This window comes from Manis javanica, chromosome 7, assembly GCF_040802235.1.
Source record: "Manis javanica isolate MJ-LG chromosome 7, MJ_LKY, whole genome shotgun sequence".
In the NCBI taxonomy this organism is placed as follows: domain Eukaryota; kingdom Metazoa; phylum Chordata; class Mammalia; order Pholidota; family Manidae; genus Manis; species Manis javanica.
This window is the reverse complement of record NC_133162.1, coordinates 112,293,141-112,315,652: the sequence shown is the minus strand read 5'-3', so window position 1 is coordinate 112,315,652 and position 22,512 is coordinate 112,293,141. Positions and strand designations below refer to the sequence as shown.

Here is a 22,512-nt window from a genome sequence, read left to right as displayed (position 1 = left end):
TTAGATTTGACACCAAAAGCAAAAATAAACAAGTGGGATGATTTTGTTTTGAATTCATTTGTTTTGAAACATCTCGTGGCCACATGTGGTCTTAGCTGGAGGCAGAATCACATAACCAACTTTTGGGGAGACTTCCTAGAGACTTGCGATCTTTACCTCTTGGATGTTTTGAACTCTATTCTTAGTAGCTTAAATGTCTAAAGCTACTACGTTCATTTAATTTTTTTAAATGTGCCCTTTGTGTTCATTTTCTCATCTTTCAATGCTATAAAATGTAAATGACATAGCTATGCACAGAAAATCAGGAAGCCACCTTGGTGTCTGGTACATGTGAAAGTGCATTTATGAGTGACAGGTATATGGATTTTTATCAACTCACTTGTAGAGAAGTTGGAAAAAAATGCTGAAGTTAAGATTTTCTCCTATTCCCTTTACTATTATTATTATTATTATTATTGAATGATTCCAGCAGCATAACTTTTTTCTTTGGGAGAAATTCCTCATTTCATTAGAAAGAAGCCAGTCCCCTGACACCCCACATTATAGGATCCCATTTCTGTGAGATGTCCAGAAGGGGCAAATACAGTCAGAAAGTAGATTAATGGTTGCCTAGGGGTGGGAGTGGAGGTAGGGAAGCTTGGAGTATAATAGCTGAAGAGAATAGAGTTTCTTTTGAGGATGGTGAAATGTCCTAAGATTGCTGTGATGGTGGTACAACTGTGTGCGTGCACTAGAAGTCCCTCAGCTATACACTAATCTCTTCTGAAACCTTGCTTCAGTAAGATGATTGTTTTATTCTTAAAGATATGAGTATACCCTAAATACAAAAATATCTTCTGGCATTAACTGAAGGAAAATAATATGTGAAAGTTAAGACTAAAAATAGATACTCTGAGAGAAAGAAAGGGAAAGATTGCTCTTTACACATTTCCATAGAAAATCGCCTGTGTTCCTCATTGTTTTCTCATCTATCTTTCTGGCTTGGTTAATATTTTGTCATGGGGGACAATGCAGAACACATTTTCAAATGACTTTCACAAAGCTTTGAGTTTAATTTAAAAGTTGAATGAGAAATCTCACATTTAAGCTTTTCCACATGTATTAGCCTAGGCTGTGAGCAAAAAGTGTAAAAGAAAAAGAATTTCAACTAAAACCCAGAATTGATAGAGAGTGAAGCAACAAGCCGAGGGGTCGTCAAGGATCTCAGAGCCACAGCCTTTGGGCTTCTCGTAGATAAGACACGTCAGTCAAGTCAACATGAAAGAGAAGAATGACCGGGAGAGGGTGTTGGAAGGGGGAGATGAAGAAACAAATCAAAGAACACGACTCTGAAGAGCTCATACGGAGTTTGTTCTTCCTTTATCCTGAATGGAAATTAAAATCTATCTGTGAGACTGAAAATCAAGCAACATGATGTGACCCGTACAACGGACAACCAAAGATGCTTTTGAAAGCGTCAAGAGTTTTGGAATGATACAGTTTTTCAGACAATACTCTTCAATACACTTGTAACAATATCTCTGCCTCTGTTTTTCCACATTTTCTGGTAATAGGATAAAAAGGTGCATCTGATTTCAGTCTTCTTTGCTTGGCTCTTTTGTATCCAGCACCTTGTAATGCTTCAGCAGAGCTACTCCAATAGGCCAACTTTATTCAAGGAACACAACTTCTCACCTTTGTATTTCTCTATATTTGCCTTCTTCTCCCTCTTCCCTGATCTGCACACATACTAGCAAACATATGTATCCTTTATTTATCTCCCTCCTGGTGATTTATAATATTTTAAGATTTGTCAGGTTGTAATATGGTAATCAGGTTGTCTGACTTAATATCATAGTAAGTTATGCACCAAGAGAATTTTGCAAATGAAATGGCTTAAAGACAAGATGATGACACATCACAATTTTCCTTTCCTAGTCATACGCACTACAGGTGCAATAGGTGGAAATTATCAATATCTCAGGAAGAAAGACTAGCTCAAAACTGCTATCGCCCAGTAAGGTGCTACAGTTGGGAGAAAAAAAAGAATAAAACTGCCAAAAGAGCACCAAGGAAGTTGAGAAAGTGAAATAGTCTGAAAGTGCATTTATGAGTGACAGGTATGTGGCTTTTTATCAACTCGCTTGTAGAGAAGGTGGAAAAAATGCTGAAGTTAAGATTTTCTCCTATTCCCTTTACTATTATTATTATTATTATTATTATTTAATGATTCCAGCAGCATAACTTTTTTCTTTGGGAGAAATTCCTCATTTCATTAGGAATTAACTGATTTCATGTCAGCCAGTTATTTTCATCTCCAGCCAGCACATGACAGCAGTTGATGCCGGGTGGCTGACTTCCTGCTAACTGATGCAGTTTCATTTGATGATTAATTATTCCTTGAGCATCTACAGCAACCAGGGGAGGCTTTGCACTCTTGCTAGAAATTTGTAGCTCATGAGGCAAACACCAACCAAAGAAGGCAAACAAAAATGTGACGAAAATGTGAAAAATTTACAAATGTGTGCTCTGGATCCTCAAAGGGGGTGTGTATTTCTAAGATGGCATTAGGGGCCACCTCATCTTAGAGGTTTAGCAAAATCACTGAAAATGATTCGTATGGCAGAGTAAGAGCTCTGCAAATCTGGGACAATTCCGTGGCATAGACTTTCTTTGTATATGTGTCTATCTGTCTATCTATCATCTATCTATCTATCTATCTATCTATCTATCTATCTATCTATCTATCATCTATCTATCTGTCTGTCTGTCTATCTATCATCTATCTACCCATCCACCTGTCACTATCCGTATATAAATATGAGGTCCACAGTAAGGGGAAAAAACAAAAAGATATTCAAAGGTAAAATTTTTTCAACTTTTGCTTATGATGAACGTGAGAGAACTGTCAGGGCATTTTTGTATGGGTCTGAATACAACACCAAAGCATTAATACCATTTATAAACAAAAGTACACCCTAAAAACAGGATGGAAGATGACTCAATTGTTAAAATCACAATCTGAAGGATACAGGTCTTCTGAAGCCTTTGCTAGAGGAGACACAGGTAACTAATCCATGCGCCTGGGGATTCAGGGAAACTTAGTTCCCATTTGGCACCTTTTTCCCCAGACTGGTAGTGAAATGCTTTCTCATGATATCTGAGTTCTCTGTATAGGTTATTGTAACAAGCCACCTTGGTGTCTGGTACATGTGATTGCAAATGTTTCAGAGAAGCCCAAAAATTTCAGGGACTGTACAGAGCTCCGATGTTCTTTCTATACTGCTCAGCAGTTTACCAATGAGAAAATGGCGATGGGAGGGTAGGGTGTTGCTCTTAAATGTAGGAAGTAAGTATATGTTAATAAGCATGAGGCTGAATAACACTTGTCATTCATTTCTAGCTGGGGTGATGTTTTGAACTCCATTCTTATTAGTTTAAATGTCTAAAGCTACTAGGTTCATTTAATTTTTTTTAAATGTGCCCTTTGAATTCATTTTCTCATCTGTCAATGCTATAAAATGTAAATGACTCTCAGTAATAAAGGTCAGAAAACCCAGAAGAGGAAATGGATGTGATATATGTGTCTTTGCATCTTCAGCAAATATGGCAGCATCATTTACAGAAAGCACTGCATTTTCCTCCACAGAACTGGAAAGAGAGTAGCCACCTCGCCTTTATTTCAGGGAACTGTCATTTCTTTCATGCTTAATGTACTTTGGCCCAGACAAATGTTAACCCATGGGCTAATATATTAGACCTTTATTTTGATACATCCATTCTTCTTCCTGAAGAGTTACTGAACTATCATCTTATTTTCCATATTCCCAAACGCCTTCTAGTTGATACATTTTCTAGGAGGGATGGCAAATGAAATATAGGTGATTTGAATTTCAGATAAACAACATATTTTTAAAAATGTAAGTATGTATCATGTGATATTTTGAGCATACTTATATTAAAAAAAATTAATTCTTTATCTGTAATTCTAATTTGGCTGGGTATCCTGTAGTTTTATTTGCTAAATCTGACAATCCTAAACATGGTAACTCTTAGAAAAACTACATTCACTTTTAAAAGATATGTTTATCTTAACCAAACCTATCACCTCTTCCGTAGCTCTCCTAAATTGATTATTAAAAATAGGAGAACAATCATTGATGAAAATGATATTTATATTTCTTTCCTGTTGGTCCTAGAAGCCCCAAAGAATCAAGTATTTTCACTTGTTGTGATACAGATATCTTTAGCCTAATTATTTGATGCGGAAGCCATTGACTTCTGTGGCTGCAAAGGACAGAGCCAGGAGTTCATTTGACCTCTTCACTAACCAGAGCCATCTATGTATTTCCACTTCATTTATTTTCATTTCCTGAAGTAACAGCACAAATAGAAAAATTTGTAGAGTAATTATGTGACAGTGGGTGCAAAGGAAGGGGCCCAAAGTGACATGCTTTGGAGCATTAAAAATATTATTATCAATGAGATTTCTCACTTGATGTGATTCATTTGTTTTGAAACATTTTGTGGCTGCATGTGGTCTTAGGCTGGAGGCAGAATCACATAACCAACTTTTGGGGAGACTTCCTAGAGACTTGCGATCTTTACCTCTTGGAAGAATTGTTTTTGAATAGTAACTGCTTCTTCCTACCTGTGTACATTTCTGACAGTAAAGTCTCTTACATTTGAAAAAGAAAAAAATAAAAGAATAAAAGAATATTTCCTTTCCTAACAGTTTAGAAATCTTTCTCCAAGATCCTTTTCTTGATGTTATCTGCCTGGATCTGTTCTTTAATGCTTTTATCCATTTCTTTTACACAGAATGATTTTTGGCTCCAGTTTTCTCATTTGTAAAATGCAGATGACAGTAGTTACCACCTTTAGAGGGTTAAATGAGATGAATACCAAAATTCTTAGCTTAGTAGCTTATCATTTAACACCAACTGAAACACAGTAGCTTATCATTTGACACAGTTGACTAAATGCCTTCAGATGTGCTACTTACACATTTTGCACCTTACCAGCTTATGAATATGCTTTCTATATAATGTTAAATGTACAGTTAACCTGCCTCTTGCCTCCTCATGGAAGTTTGGATTCTGCCAATTTTGGGACATAATTTGAAGAGATAATTGGTGTAATTTCAGTGTTATTATGCATATGTCCTAAAAGACTCATGGCTTGTGTTTGTTTTTATTTGTTTTGTGTTATTAGATGTCTTTATTAAGTTAAGCATGATTTATAAAGATTGCATTCCCAAATTTAATACACATTTAGATTTCCTTAACTGATGGGAACTTTGAATGTGATTAAGCTGAACATTGCCTAATTGTTAGCCTTTATTGTTCACAAAAAACACTTTTCAAAGAACATCTTCACGAAGTATTGAAAAATATCATATGTCTACACTGAAGGCACAATCTAAGGAAGGTGATTGGTTGACACAAACAGGCACATTTATTATAAACAGTAAATCAATAATAGAAACAATTACCTAAGATATTCCCATTCTCCTTAAGGCATTGACAACCAGAAGAATGGAGTTTATTCAGAATAAAATGATAGCAAAACCATCACAGAAGGTATTATTTTTTGTTAATACAAGATTTTTTATAATCTCTGTAGTTAGGAATATCAATGAATTTCTAAGTATTAGACATAACCTTGAGTTTCATGTTATATAACTTGTAAACTGTATAACATTGAGTTATTGTGATGGAGAGAGAAAAAAAGGGCACCAAAAGGAGCAGATAGCCTTTAAAAACAGCTAGTGATTTCTTTATGAACTCATTTACATTTTAAGAAACTAACAGCAGTTTTTAATCTTGAAATTTCACTATCTTCTGCAGTAGCCATGTTTTATGACTTAATGCAATTACCTAAAACTTGTCATGACCACTGAAGAACATTTAAAGTTAAATTTAAAACTCATATTCAAAAAATGAGATAAATACAGTCTTTAAATATTAATGAGATACATATCTCTTAGGACCCCAAGTGTCAAAATAAATGAATATAAAAACTCACTGACATAGAGGAGAGTATTATAAAAGCAACCTCAATTAAGACTTCTGCTCTTTGTCCAACTGCACCAGGTGTCAAGGTCTGTAATCACAATGTGTTTAAAATACTCAGATGTACAGAAAATTTGCTGAACCTGGTGAAAGAAAAGAAAAGAGTAGTTACTTAATAGTTGGCCTTTAATTAAAACAGAATTCTTTTTTGAAAGGTAACTCATTTTTAAAAATTATGTTTGTCCTGAAAGGGGGAGTATATGGCTTCTCTTTCCATGAAATCAATATTAAAAGCTAATGAAAACTCCACATGCATCAGAAATATAACTAACTAATGCAAGAGACACTATTTTTATAAATATGACTTATGATATGGGCTTGGTTTTGCCCAAACTTTCTAGAGATATTACCCAACTCATAACTACGGGTGTGTGAAATCAGAAGTCAGTATATCCTCATGAATACATTTGAAAATGAAGGGAAAAAACAATAAGGACTCACTTGGATGAGTTATCAAATAACGAAGGATTCATGAGGAATATTTTGACAAAAGACTTAAAGCCAAGGAATTGAAAGGCCAGGGAGGAGGTGAATAAGAGAAAGCAGTGCTTTTGAATAGATGAGTGGAGAGCAGTCTCATAGCAATGTTCCCACGTGTAACAAAATGATTAAGAACACAAACACTAGATTAAACATGTCTGTTTAAAAATTGGCTCTTTTCTACCTATGGGACTCATCATAAGTTCTAGAAGTCTCGGGAACTTCATCTATGTAATGAGATGTTGAGGAGGAGGATGATAAACTTGCACAGGTTTTCATATCGTGAAGCTGGTGGATACATGTAGAGAACGTAACACTCATTAATGTAACAAATAATAGTTGTTTCTATTCCATGGGTGGCAGATTCATTTAAAGAGACCTGGAATGAGCAGATTTTCATTATTTATATATTATGTACAGAAAAAAACAAAACTGATCATAATGATGCTTATTTAAAAACAAAATTCAACATGGAAAAAAGTTTAAGCACAAAAAAACAAACAAATGAAACTAATATGTATTCAGTATAAAAAGTATTCAAACACAAATATTTAGAACTATGTAATATAGGAAGTGAAAAATCACTTCCAAAATATGTAGATAAAATCAATCGCAACATTTTTATTTTATATTTAAAACTCAGACTTTTTAGAAAGTATTATATTCATATATATACATACTCATTTTTACTATTTAATTTATTTATTTACTTATTTGCCAAAATACTGATGAACTAAGAATAAATATCTTGCCTTTTTGGTTATGGACATATTTCCATGTCAATATGTATGTTGATATTGACATATAATATGTTACATATTAATCCATTGCATGAAATGTCATACATTAGCCAATTGCTAAGGATGGACATTAAAAGTATTTTCAAAACTGTGTCATTATAAATGATATTGAAACTCTCATAAGTCCATACTGATGTTAATTACTGAAAAAATAAATGGAGAAAAGTAGATGATTCTTCCTCTGCAGAAGAATTCCAAAGAACTTACGTAGATACACTGCCTTTGAAGCTGCACACAGTGACTTTCTTCCAAAGAATATAGTATGTAAAGAGTAAAAAGTGTTACAGTAGAGAAATCTGACCAAAACTTCCTCATCCAGGTTATCAAATTTAACATGGATAGTGAGAAGTTGTGCTGACAGTATATATACCCTTGTGATGAAAATGGAACTTTACCTCTGTGGTCTTTCTCAAAAACACACAACTGTAGTCTAATCATGAAAAATCAGGTAAATACTTGAACAGTCCTCCTCAAAACTGTGAAGATCATAGGAACAAGGTAAGTCTGAGAAACCCACAGCCAAGAAACAGCCTAAGGAGACACAATGACTAAATGTAATATGGTAGTTTGGAAGGGATTTTGGAGTAGGAAAGAGACAGTAGATAAAAACTCAAGATATCTGAATCAAGTATGGACTTTAGCTAACCATGAGGTACCAATATTGGTTCATTAATGAATAATGGGAAAACTGGGTGTGGATATATGGGAAATCTATCTATCTTTGTAACTTAAAAAACAAAAACAAATAACTGAAACTGTTGTGTAACAAAAATTTGATTGAAAAATGAATCTTCATATACAAAGATTTCTACTAGCAAAAATATTGAATATGATTTTGAAGAAGGGAAAAATTGGGGTAAAAACATATTCACATTTGAAAGCTTTGAATATATATTTTCAAACTGTCCTCTAGTAAGTTGTATTATGTATATGAACTGAAATTGTTAATACATATTTACTAATATCATCTTCTACATAGAGTATTATAATTCTTTTAAATATTTTTTAAATGCTAGAAAAATATTGCATCACTTTTAAAATTTGCATGTGCATTACACATATTTAGTCATAAAGTTGACTCTTTTTATACATAATTTGGGCATCCATATCAATTTATTAAGAATTATTGCATATTATGTACATGAATTAAAAATACTATTTTAGCATTCAAAATATTTCCACAGTTTGAGATTATTTAAATTCTTGCTTATATCCTTGTTTAAAATAATAACTTTCTGGTGCCTAACAGTATACTTGGGATGAGACAAAAATCTCCGGAATGCTGTCAGTGAGAATGTTCATATACTCTTTTATTTTTTATATCATCTCTGCCTGTAGGAAAGACATTTGAGGCTGCCTTCCAGCTATAATTCTGCTTAAAGAGATAAAGGAAAATTGTACAACTAACTGATGACTGCAGTAGATTTATGTTCCTTTTAAAATTAGACAAGGAAACTGCTAAGTATTTTCCTATAATCTCTATTTTTAGTTTGCAGTGGATAATTCTTTGCAAGAGCAAACTAAATATGATAACTAATTCAAAAGGAAAATCAAGATAATTGTTAAGAGTGAATAATTTTCAGAGCTATCAGATAAAAAGATGCAAAATATCTTTTATCTTTTATTACAATTCAACTGTTATATAAATTGCTTATTCTGGTTATCTCTAGACTTTGTAATAGTTTTTCCAGAAACATATTGATGTGAACTAGAAAATTCTATTACTATAATAATCATTATCAAAAGATATATCCTAATTAAATATACAATCTAGAATAAGTATCCTCTTTATAGAAACCAATTAAGCAGTTTTTACTGTAAGTTAACACTCAAAGTATGGCTAGAACTATAAACATCTGCATAGACTTTAAGCATTTATACCTAAGATGTATTGCTGTTCAGTATTTTGTCATTTTTCTCTTTAGAAGTGCCTAAAGATCTGGGATGACTTTATTTTTTTCCTGTATTCCCCTTAGAGTTTATGAAAACTATATTACTGAGGAAAGATAAATAGTTTTGCAAATCAGTTTTTTGAACAAATTCCAAATTTCCACTACTGAACTCTTTGCAGTGACTAATTGCTCACAAACGGAGCATCTTCACCCAGTATTGCCCTGTATATCTGTAACTCCAGGGGGAAAATATGTTCCCAGACCAGGGCAAATTACCTTTGAAGTTGAAATCAGTCAAAGGGAGAAGTAAAGTGGGAGAAACCCCTTTATTGCTTACAAGAAGTCATCCATTTCTGCTAGCCTGTGTCTCTCACAACCTGGCTGCAAAAGGGATCTCACTCAACCTCTCTGGTCCAGATATGCCCTCCCTCCTCTTTGCAATCACCTGTTGATATGGAGATGGACTATTTGTCTCCACCCCTTGGAAACACCTATTGATATGGAGATACACTAAGACCAGGCAAGAGATTCTGGAAATATTGCAATTTGTCCAATGCATGACAAATCTGATTGAGAGCATTTGCTAATATTTATTAAGCATGTATTATGTGCTGTTCTAAGAGCTTTACGTGGACAGTTCTATTTAATACTCACATAATCTTATAAATTAAATTATTAATCCCCATTTTTGCAGATGAAGGAACTGAAATACAGAGTATTTAAGTAGATTATAAAATATCTCAAAACTAGAAAAGTACACAAGTCATTTGAAACATGCAGCCTTCTTTAGAAAACATATTCTTAACTTTGTGCTGTGCACCCTCAAAGATCATAAAAGGTATTGAGGCAACATTGGAAGAAAATGCTATTTAAATTAAGCTGTAGAAAATGGGAGAAAGATAATGTGGAGCAACTATGTTTATGTGATTCAGCTTGATGATATACAAATAAACCAGGTCTTTCCTATAGACTTTTAAGAACATTTTTGGGTATGTAATATGTATATTTCAGGCACTGGATTATCATTCAGGTGAATGCAAATAGATATGAATTTACCCTATTGAGCTCAGCACCTAAATGAAGGCAAACATGTGTAATGATGTTATAACAATAGTGATAACAAGTAAACAACTATGATTTATGAGATGTTATAATGGAGTTCTTTATAGACGGTGCAATTGGCTAGGTCACCTCAGGGAGAGATGATGGAGCTGAGGTGATGAAAGAGAAAGAGGTAATTTACATAAGGTGGTCTTGTTTCAGGGCAGAGCTGGTGTAAAAGCATGAATGGGAAATCAAAGTGGAATTTTTAGATTTAAAGAAACCATATATAGATGACATACAGAACAAGAGGTAATGAATGATATAAATTACCTAGAGAGACAGTCAGGGGTTGAATTTTGAATGCACACTTTTCTCAAGCACAATGGGCCATCTTTGGAAGAAACTTAGCAGGGGAATAATACGAGTATGTTCACATTTAAAATATATCACTTGACCCAAATGTGAGGACAGATTCAAGGTGGTCAAGATGGGAAGGGGAAAGGTGAGATGGAATCTATTCTAGTAGTCTAGGTGAGATAGAGCCTTTACCAGAATAGTGATGTTAGGGATGAAACACATATTTAGAAAATATAAATGCAAAACATGAACATTTATCTGGTATGGAGGGATTAAAAAAAAAGAAGAAATAGTTGATATCTCTGAATTTCTAATTTGTTTATCTTGATGGATGGTGTTCCTATTTACTAAAACAGAGAATGCTAGAGGAGGGCAAAATATTTAAGGGAAAAAATGAGTTCCACTTAGGAAATGATGAAATAACATTGTCTTTGAAATGTCCAAATGCAGTCATTATGTAAAAAGAATGTGATAAGAGGGTAGAACTCAGAAATGAGCTCTGGGACAAATAAATTTAGAACATAGTGAAAAAATGAGAAATAGCACCAAATCTTGAGAACTTCAAATATCTAAAATCTAAAAAGAGGAGGAGAAAATAGTAAAGATGAACATGGATGGGTCAAAAAGGTGAAGATTGTGGTAGGTCAGAAGAGTATATTGTTCATGAAAACCACTGGAAAAGAGAATTTCAAGAGAAAGAGAATGATTAATACTACCTTATGCCATTGTGAGTTCAATTAAAATACTTAAAAATGTCCATTAAAAATATGAAGCAAAAGATATCAGGTAATCTTTTCTTGGACAAACTGCTGGAATAACTTCATTATTCCTTCACTCTTGTCTCTTCCTTTTTCCTACCCCCTCCCCCAATAAATTGTGTTTTTTCTTTGTTAAGAGAGGTAAGTAGAGGCAAATTGGAAAATGATATAAAACTAGAATACTTCTGGTTTGTGCAAAGCAGTATCTATCAGTGCTGTAAGTTAGCTGTATACTCTTAAAATTCATTTAAACCTTCAGCCTTAGAAAAAGGTGCTTATTCTCAAATTAGCTATGAATGGCCCCCAGGCAAGGCATTTAAAATGTGATTTTCTCAGTATGCAAGAATTAACCACACTTACTCTTGCAATGAAATTCATTTTGTCCATCAGGTGGGTGACTGAGTAGCCATCACCCTACCTTGCCATTTAGCATGCTGCTCATGGTCAAAAGTTGGGTAGTGATGTAACCTGAAAATGTGGAAACCTGCTGTGTCCAGGCAGGCAGCTGATCTAGGCCAGAGAACAGACTGAGATAAACTGCAGCAACTGAAAACAGAATTGTTCGGGAGGCTCCTCTGGCTTTGTGTGATGGTTGTAGAGACCATAGTGGTTTGCTTTTCATCTCTACTCTGATTCAAGGCTGCAGAACTGTGTTCCTTTCACTTCCTTATCCCCTCTAACTCTGATCCCACGTCTTCTTCTTATGAGACATAATCACTCCTACATATGGATTAGTCATTCTATTTTACTGGACTTCGGCAGAGAATTTAATCATTATATTATATGACTTCAGTTCCTCAGACCTCCACAGAATAGGTTAATGTTAAGACATGAGATATCTTCAAAAAATAGAGAAATTGGGATTAGAATTCAGAGCCTTGTCTCAACAATCTTTTTCTCATCATTTAGCTACAAAAATAATGTTACAGTCATTCCCAGCCATGAAAAACAGCATAGAACATATTGCCAGAGGAGAATGTGGGTGGGTGTAAGGCACTGTTGTCTGGCCAAATTTCAAATTGGATGCTTCTCTACCAATTTCCTGAACCTTTCCGTTATTCTACAGAGACAATATCTGTTCGTTTCTTCCCTTGTTAATAAGTGTTATTTGCTGTGGTGTATTTTAACGCTGATCCACTGATATTTGAAAATGTAAAGTCCTAGTTACTCTTTTGAAGGGTAATAAAGCAATCCCGTGTACATAAATTGACTATCTCCTTCAGGCAAGACACTGAATCAATTAGAACATCTGTAAGTTTGTTCTTTCAAACAGAATTTCATATTTAGGCAATAGAGCTTTTCAACAGTGCTTTAATTCCAGACCAGATGTAACATCCATTACCATCAAAGAGGAGTGCACTAGCTGGGGTATGTGTTTTGAAAGGCAGTATCTGTATTTGAAATCATATTTCCAACTTAAACCTTTCTACTTTGCTTTACCACCCTCCTCAACTCCTTCCTTCCATGTACTTTGAACAGAAGCACTCAAAACTACTTGGATGGAAAAACTATCTTGTCTTCATATAAAGACCAACATCATAAGTGGTTTCCAAGTTGTTTTGATGGATATTGTTTGTCAAGTCATTTCTGTCTCTCTGTTTAAAATACACAAAACCAAATGTACTCTAAGAGACAGTAAAATATATCAAATAATATATATTTCAGTCCTTTCTGAAATTCTTGAAAGAAGCAAGCACAGCACTTGCAAAGAAATGACAAGTGCTTTGCTGCCTTTATCGTTTTCTTTCTTTATCAGGCTTGGAATCACTTCTGAAAGGAAATAGGGAGTCTACTATGGACACTTGTATTTTCACAAGATAGCTAGCTATTCTGCACTAAGTAGCATCAGCAAGGTAAATACAGGAAATAACTTTAAATGGACACATTTTACTGAAAGAATCTGAATGCAGTTGATACACTTCTAAGAGGTAGATTCTGAAGCAGAAAAGAAATTGTAATTACTCCACTTTCCCTAGGAGAAAAAGGAATGCAAGCAAAAAAAAAAGCATTGGCTTCTGTATATTAAAAGCTTTTAAAACATTTCATTGACTAATTGACAAGACATTCATTTTAAGAATGATTTAAAATTTTTTAATCTGCTACTGTTTGACAATTATACAAAAATATCATACATTTAGTTATTCAGAATAAATGCCACAAAAGAACAAGATGTTACCTAAAACATGATGTTACATCTCCACATAACCAGGATATGAATGCTTTTCAAGTGCTGTGTTAGTTCACATCCCCTTTGAAATACCTAAGTGTGAAGTTCTAATTCCAGCTAATAGAAACTGATGCAAATATTCATATGGCCAAAACATGCTGTTCTGTAGGTCTGCAGCCAGCTGCTAATGTCTAGCTCTTTCCTTATTCTGTATTATACCCCTTGCTCCTGTCCAACATTTGTTTGGTTTGACCTTTCTGCTTAAAATGAAACTTTACACACACTTTCTCCCCTTCCTCCTCCTTCTTTAAGTTCTAATTCACATACAATGATAATACTGTCTTTACTTCAACAAGTTAAATATTCTCAATTCTTCCTTGGCAACTTTGAACTCTTTCTCTGACTTTAGCAACTAAAGCAGAGATTTACCATGAATCCTCTGTGCCTGCAATTATAATAAAAATCTGTGCTTTGTTTGTATAATCATTTGGTTGTCTGCATCCTATGTGTACCTATCAGTGTATGTGCTGACTACACCTGCTTTAGGTTAAATCATCCCTGTGTGTGTTAATGATACATGCTGACATAACCATTTGAGAATATTTCTTTCTTTCTCTTTTTCTCATTCCATATCAAATTACAGATAGCTGCTCTGACAGATTACAAAAGTAAAAACTATCAGCAGCTAAGAGGCCTCTTATCTTTGCTGTCTTCAAGTAATGATGATGAATAAATGAGGGAGGGCAATATCAGGGCAAACACGGAACTAAGAAATACCACGTTCTGCTTGCTTAACCCACTGTATGGAAAAGATACTGGTAACTTGGAACAGAGATGCTGCAGAATTAAGTGAGAAGTTCCATTATTATATATTTTTTTCTGGTCATACATGTAACAGAAACTAACAGAGGGAAAAGAAATTCAAATGATAGATTAAAAAAAAAAACAACTAGGTGGCTTGTGTGTTCACAAATCCTATGCCCAGTAGAACTGTTTGAACAGTTCTCACAGTTTGGGAGTCAGTAGCTATTGTTAAGAAGTCTGGAGAAGCAAAGCAAGTGGCTGTCATTGTTGCCAAGGGGCCCATAAGAGAGAATATAAATTATACCGATCTACCTAACTAAGAACTCATGGTTCTGTACTCTCCTAGTTTAAGTATCACTGAGAAGTCTTTTTGACTTGATATTACCTATACACAAAAACATGATATTTGTATTTAAGTATGTGAATTTGTGTATAACTGTATATACTCAAAGACGTATATCTGTATCTATTATTATAGCTAAATGTTTAAGTTTTGTGCAGTCATGATCTTACTAAATAAAATCTGATTTCCTTACTCTTACTTATTTGGTTGAAGACTAGCCCTATTTCAGTCTTCTTCCTTGGACATCATAATCTTGATTTGTTTTCTTTGGCATTTTATTCTGCATCACCTTATTTTCCAGTTAAACAGCCACATAAGTCTTCATTAGAAATGCTGCAAATGGCCCTTCTCAAGTTTTAGTCAATATTCCTTAATTATGTCTTGTACCATATAGTAATTGTGTATAGCTGCTGGTAAGAAAATCATAGTGAGTCAAACAAATTTAAAGTTGCTATCACCCTCTCATAAAGCAAGTAGAGAACTAAGCACTCCAGGACTGATGGGAAGGCTACATACTGTCAGCAAAGATGCAAACACCTTCAATATGTGTCTCCAGTGTTCTTAGCACTCATCTTCCATTCTCAAGGTCAGGGTCCAAAATAAGTACAGTTTTTCACCAATCGGGTCAAAGTTCTAGACAGAAAGAAAGAAATGGAAGAGAGTGGTAATGAAAAGATGCACATTAGCCCTCTGTCCCCGTCTTAAGTGCCATCTGTCAACTCCCACTTTAGGCTAATAGGCCATCTTAATTGTAAGAAAGCCTGAGAAATGTAGTCACTTAGTTAAGCACGTAGCCACATGGAATAAAATTATAATCCATTCCTAAAGGAAAACAGAATAGACTTGAAGTTAGAAACTAATATTCTCTGATTAAAGTCTTTTCCTCCTTTACAAGAAAAAAATATATGTATCTATAGTATTACAATGAATATTCTGACTTTCTCTGAATGTTAACACTCTCTCTTTAAATTTGTAATTACCCAAAACACTACAATATCAAAATGTTTCTATTTTAATTTCTGTAACTTTGACAACACAGGAGATATAATTTGATGAACTCAGTGGTTTGAGAAAGAAAAATAATAGCTTCCTTTCTACTAGAACTGTAACAAGTGTGGTTGATTGCATTATGATTCCAAATCATTTGCTTCCCTCTGTCCTTTTGTATTAGAGGTTTACGTACCTTGGCACATTGCTGTGTGACTTGCATTACCTCTGTGCTGATAAAACATACCTCCTCTCTGCATTGCCAAGTGTCTGCGTGACTTAAACTCAGCCAATCAAATGAATCAGAAGTGGTACACACCTATTCTTAGAGGAGGCTTTACTTCCACTTCTTATGTTTCCAGGGCTTCTGTTTCCACTAATTATCTTGCTCTTTGCCATTTGCCATTAGAAGAGTTCATCCCAAGTGGGGTTCTTGCTTTAGCTTGTCTCCTGGAAGGTGACAGTGGAGTAGAGCAAAGCACACAACAATCACAGACATATAACACAAGCAAAACCAAACTCATGTTATTATATATTAAAAACATATTAGGGTTGCTTATTATCATTGCACAAGTTGGTGAAATTTGACTAATACTAAGGTACATAAGTGACTTATTCTAATACACAAGGATACAAATGAAAATTGTAATATTTTTGGCCTGATATTATTCAAATTTCTTGATAAATTGGTCACCTGAACCTGAGGGGTACCTTTCTTCTTCCTCATACAGGTAAGGTTTTAACCATTACCAGACAATGTACTCGGTGAATTTATCTTATATTATAGTGTGCTCACATTAATTTCCAACACAGGTGAGGTGAGTTAAAGGAAAATAACATGTGTAGAATTGCTCCTCCCATTTTCTCTGTTTCTTTTTCAAATGTGAATCCTCATCGTTTCTCCAAATCCTCCTATTAATAAAGGAACAAGAAATGAAGCATAGTGGAAATCAAGCAAAGAACATTCAAGTGGGACTTCCATTCTTTTAGAAATAGTTGAACTAAATCTAAGTTGCCTGAGGAAGAATTAAAATGTGATTTTCTCCCATTGAGCCACACTACATTTTATGAACATGCCTCTAAACATCTAATAAACAATTTTGCTGCTACTAATTATAAATGAGGAAAAAGTTTAGCATAATCCTTTGCTTTTAGGGAGTACCAAATGAAATTGCTTTAGGAAAGATCTTTGCATGAATTGGCAAGACGCATCTGATCAGAATTCAAAACCACTGCATTCAACATAAAGAAAAGAGATGATTTTAAGAAAAGTAACTATGGGCACTAGTTTAACCCCTTGAGTTATTATATATACTGGTAAATTATTTTTTTTCCTTCTTTTTCCCCCACTCCGATTTAACTTCAGTGATTCAATCTTCATGTAATTCAAATAGCTGTGTTCCTTTCCGAAATGAGATTAGTCACAACAAAGGTAGAAAAAGAGATCCAGGGCTGAGTGATTTAATAGACATTCTTTAAAAATCAGTCCTATGACTTGAAAAGGAAAACATTTTAGGGAGGATGTATAAAGGGAAACAGGCACTGGAGCTGTCACTAGAGCCCATGATTTCCATGATGCAGCACTGTTTAATTAGGACTAATTTCTTTCAGAAGTTAAACTTCTTTGGGTAGAATTCATGAAAGAAATATTTTATACTAAATCTCATGATATAGCAAATTGTAGTGAAAACAGTGCTATAGGCTTACCTTGGTAGGCAGAATAATAGCTCCCCAAGATCCATGTGCTAATCCCCTGGACCTGTGCACATGTTACTTAATATGCAGAAAGGACCATGCAAATGTGATTAAGTCAAAGGCCTTGAGATGAGCTTCTCTTGGATTATCCAGGTGGGGAAATAAAATCACTGGGGTCCTTACCATATTTCCCAGCTGTGGTCAGAAAGAGATGTGGCTAGGGAAAAAACAAAAGAAAGATGAAAAATTGCTGTCTTTGAAGATGAAGGAATAGCCCATGAGCCAATGTGTGGGCTCTAGAAGCTGGAAAAGGTACAAGTGAATAGATTTTCCCCTAGAACCTCCAGAAAGCAACACAGCTTTGCCAACAGCTTGATGTTGGCCCAGTTAGACCCCTTTCAGAATTCTGATCTTCATAACTGCAAAATAATAAATCTATATTATTTAAGCCACTAAGTTTGAAGTAATTTGATACAGCATTCCTTTGTTTGTTAATACACTTATTAAACACATTGCCTTTCTCTGCTGGATACACAGTTGGATCCCATTTCCCAGCTTCCCTGGAATGAAACATAGGGCCATATAACCTGTACTTAGAAAAGCCCTGTGCCTAGTTTAATGCTCTGTTGCTGGTCATGAAATTCTTAATAATGTTTGAACAAGCATCCTCACATTTTCATTTTTCACTGGGTCTCCAGTTATGTAGATGGTTCTGTTGAGACTATAGGACTGAGATCTACCCAGTGACATTGGTCAAGTGCCACTTCGAAAGATGGACCCTAAAGTAAAATGATTAAATTAACTGAAATCAAAGCCCAACCTTGCAACTCTCCACCATGTCTCTCTTTCACTGGCCAGCAGGAATAGAGGATCCAGTAAGGGTGCAGAGGTCCCAGGAAAGGCTGGACCCACTTGCCTGGGAAAGCTAAAGGGAATTCTGTGCCCACTGGGCACTGAGAACACTGCAGGGGTGGTACAGAGCTACAGGGAAAAGAGGTGGGCACACACACACTGTGCATCAAGCCTCCCTACATGTGCATGGTCCACTGGCCTTTGACTTAACTTAAAACACACGTCCAAGATAAAATTTTTAATGATTTCAAGATGCCAATAGCAGAGCCCAACCCAGTGCCCTTCTGAGTAAAGAGATTTCTGCAACTACACAGGTCACAACCACATGAAACCAGCCCAGTACTGGTTTCTTCTTCCTTTTTGTAGAGTAAAAGGAGAAGCTCTTAATTCTGCATAATTATGGTTCTTATAGGATCAGAAAGATTGAAAAAATTGGAAATAAAGCCTAGAAAATAAAAATACTGTTTACAGTTACAGACATATTGTTATGGAGCCAGAATTTTGGCTGGCCAGATTATCCGATAGAAATAATAAGCAAATAAAACTTTTTAAGAAAGATGCCAATGATCAAAACAGCTACTTTCCCTCCACCAGTTTCAAAGATCTATTTTTTTTTAATGAAAACAAAAACCAAAAGATGAATTCCCTAATGACACTGTGGAGCAAAGCCTTGATTTGAACAGTGATAGTAACCAGAAATAAGGTTTCATTTTATTAAGCCCCTGATATTTTAGGATTGTTTATTAGAGTAGTTGGCTTCTCTGGAGGAAATATAATTTATATTAAAGAAATTATATCCTAATTATTACCTGAGCAATAATTAATATTTCTAGATATAACAATGGAAGTAACACCAAGAATATAACTGCTTATTCAATTGTTTTGTTGATAATTAGGAATAATCTTGAAAAATATTAGAATAACCTAGACTCTTAATCTTCTCCCACCATCCTGGAAAGTCTACAGACAAAATGAAAATTAAATTCAAATTTTGTTTTTCTATAGTTCATACATAGGAAGTAAGCCAGTCCCTGGTGTAAGCCTGACTTTGAGGTAGTTAAATCTTCACAATGATGATATAACTAAAAGATTATAGTAGCTTAATGCTTCAAAGTAGGTCTTTAATTTTTCTTTTTTTTCTGGAAGGCCTTATGCACTTTTTTGAGCTATGGAGAGAAAGAAGAAAAAGGCACTATGTCAATGTTTAGGTATTCAAAGTCAAGCTGCATTAACACAAAGTTTCCTATCCCCCTCTTTCTTCACTGCTAACTAAAGCTGACTAGTAGACATCTAAATGATAAATGTTATATTTTAACATAAACCTTCCCAGAAAGTGCAGTGTCCATGAGATATTTTCCTCATGTGTTTTAGCTGTTTTCCTTCGTTATTATTTTCATCAGTGCCTTTGGCCCAGTCCTCTAATCAGGAACAGAGTTACACAAAATGGCCTTACTGAGACATGGGGTGTCAAGCAGAGAAAAAAAAAAGTGTGTAATTAAAGTTTTGTAGCTGCTAAGAGTTTGAAGGACTCAGAAGATATTTTGCTATTTCTGGCATGGTTAAGATGACTAGGATGTTTTGGTTCTTGAACTAAATGAAATAAACGTATAATGTGTCAGTGGTTCCAGTCAATGACTCTGCTTTTACTTCTACTGTCAGTGAAACTTATGAAAATTTGGAAGGGAGATTGATTTTAGGGTGGGAGGGATGATGTTAGGAAACCAACTGAGATTCACAGAACACAAAGCTTCACATCACTGCACATTAAAATTACATTTGTGGTCATCTACAAACAAACGAGTATTAATTGATCGAATGCTAGGTGCCTGGCATTGACTCAGGAACAAATCATATGGGAAAACACTTCTCTAGATAAACAAAACTGTTTCTAATAAGGATTTCAGAATACTTTGGAAGAAATTGAACTTACTTATTTTTTATCAGAAAGGCTAAAAGCTAAAATCACGTAAGTTGTAAGGTGGAAGAAATCCATTATTCAATTACTTGTTAGCTTAGCAAATATAATTATGGCTTTAGTTTTCAATTTATATTTCTGGGAGAAAAGAAAAATATTTATTGATTTTTAAATGAATACTGGTAGAATGTGCAACAGTTATGTTTTTATGCCAAAAATATTTTGATGATGACTTATGTTTGAAAACTGCAGATAATACAAATACATATTTCCTCTTTTTCTTGATATATCATTAAAATAATAGCAGGACAATAGATAGTATAAACCACAACAAATGGAGGTCATGAAAAAAATGAGAAATTTTATTAAAAATTTCCAGGAAACATAAAACCGTAGGTCCAGTGTTGATGGATGACATGAGAAAGCCAATCTAGTTGACAAGCAAAAAGAGGTTGTAACTGATGAGCTAGCCAACTGACTGCCAGGCAACATATGGCGAAACTGAAAAATAGGGTTGACTGCAAGGTCATAGGAGTGACTGCCCATGCTTACCCACAATTCCACCCTATGAATTGGGCAATCTAAAATCAGGTTTCATTGATTTAAATAAAACAACACATTAGGGATGATGGGCAGAAATAGCAGGTATTAGTGACCCATTCCATTCTTACACTAAAGGGTTCTGCAACAAAATAACCAGATATCAGGCCTTCACAGGGAAGATACATCCTCCAGATGAAAAAACATGTAAATAAATACATCTGCAAGTCAACCTTCCTTTGTCTCATTTAAAATGTGAACAATTAACCAATGACCACCATATAAACTCTAACATGAAAGTCAAAGACCGAGATAAACAAAAGAAAAATAATTCTGGAAATGGGTTAGGAAACAGAAAAAAGAAAATACTAAATAACACAGAATCAAAACTCTACTTAAAATCTTCAAAGAGAGAGAAAGAGAAAGAGGAAAGTTGAAAAAAAGTATCCATTTAAAAAGATACAGTGAAAAATAATCACATTTAATCATAGTATAAATTGGCGACAGGGTTGGAAATACAGAATGGATAATGTAGCTAATGATTTCGTAACATCCCCCTATTTTTGACAGATAGTAACTGCACAAGTTGGGGAGAGGACTTAATTAAGTGGCTAACTGTTGAACCATGGTGTTTTATGCTTAAAATCAGTATATAATTCTGGAAACAGGTTAGGAAACATCTAGTGAAAAGATCAGAAGGAGCCTCTGTGATCAGTTCCCATAGATTGTAGGTCAATTATACTTCAATAAAGAAAGAGAAATCATCACAAGATCAGTGGGGTTTCCTGGAAGCTAAAAACAAAATTTAAAAAGATTAAAAGGTAAATTTGAAGAAATCTGCCTGAATCTAAATCATACTAACCCATAGTAAAGCACAAAGAGAGAAATCCAGGTGTGAGAACTGGAAGAAACAAATGGAAAGCAAATAAAATGGCAGATTTAAACTATCACATATCAATAATTACCTGAAATGTAAATACTCTATGTACAACAATCAAAAGACAGACATTGTAAGGGTGTATTTAACAAATGACCTAAACTCTGTTTTGTTTACAGCGAATAACGAACACAGCAGGCCTGAGGTTGTTATCCTTCAAAAGCCCAGCTTCTAAGATTGGCCCTTGCTTGCTCTCTGGGAATGTGGTTTTCCAACCGTTTGCACTAGTCTCTGATAAGAATGCCTCCGTGCATCTAAACTGTTTATGCAAACACTATGGCCTGAACTGAATACCTGCTTTCCTTTTGGGAATCTGGAATTCTGATTTGTGCCTGGCAGAAGGAGCCTCCATGATCAGTTCCCAGTAAAAAACCTCTGGGTACTGAGTCTCTGAAGAGCTTCCCCAGTAAAAACCATTTTACATGTGTTATCAAACACATTGCCGAGGATATGAGTGATTACTGTGTGACTCCCCTGGCAGAGGACTCTTCATGAGCTCTTCATAGCGGGTGCTCCAAGTATTATAATATCCCTATGTGACTTATAACAGGCAAGTAGTATCAACATTTCGCCGCTTTGAGTGAAGTGCAGACATCTCACTTCTGTGTAGGCCCCACTGTTAAATATCATTGTCTTCATCTTCAGTATCAGATGGTGTCATAATTTTTGTTTCTATTATCATATATGATTTATAAAACTCACAAAAAGAGAATAGTCTATTGTATGTATCCCTATTCCTTCTATTTTCATTGTTCCTTCTTTCCTGATGGTCCATGATTCCTTCTTTTATCTCCTTTCTGTTTGAAGGATTTCCTTCAGTCAGCGTAGATCTTCTAGTGACAAATTACTACAGTTTTATTTTGGTTGAGGAGGTCTTTATTTTCCATT

At 34.7% G+C, this 22,512-nt stretch overlaps 1 long non-coding RNA gene across 3 annotated transcripts in view; it reads right to left on the bottom strand.

Annotated features, from left to right (window-relative positions):
• LOC140850612 (uncharacterized) overlaps nt 1-17,746 on the bottom strand; it is a 38,953-nt gene extending 21,207 nt beyond the window's left edge. The window contains exons 1-5 of one of the 3 annotated variants that reach the window (XR_012133555.1): nt 17,393-17,746; nt 16,482-16,597; nt 16,005-16,135; nt 15,215-15,331; nt 6,007-6,136 (exon numbers count right to left, since the gene is read on the bottom strand). This is a non-coding gene — a long non-coding RNA (uncharacterized lncRNA). The remainder of the gene's footprint in view (nt 1-6,006; nt 6,137-15,214; nt 15,332-16,004; nt 16,136-16,481; nt 16,598-17,392) is intronic. The other 2 variants (XR_012133557.1, XR_012133556.1) reach the window with 2 other exon arrangements.
• Between the last annotated feature and the right edge of the window lie 4,766 nt (nt 17,747-22,512).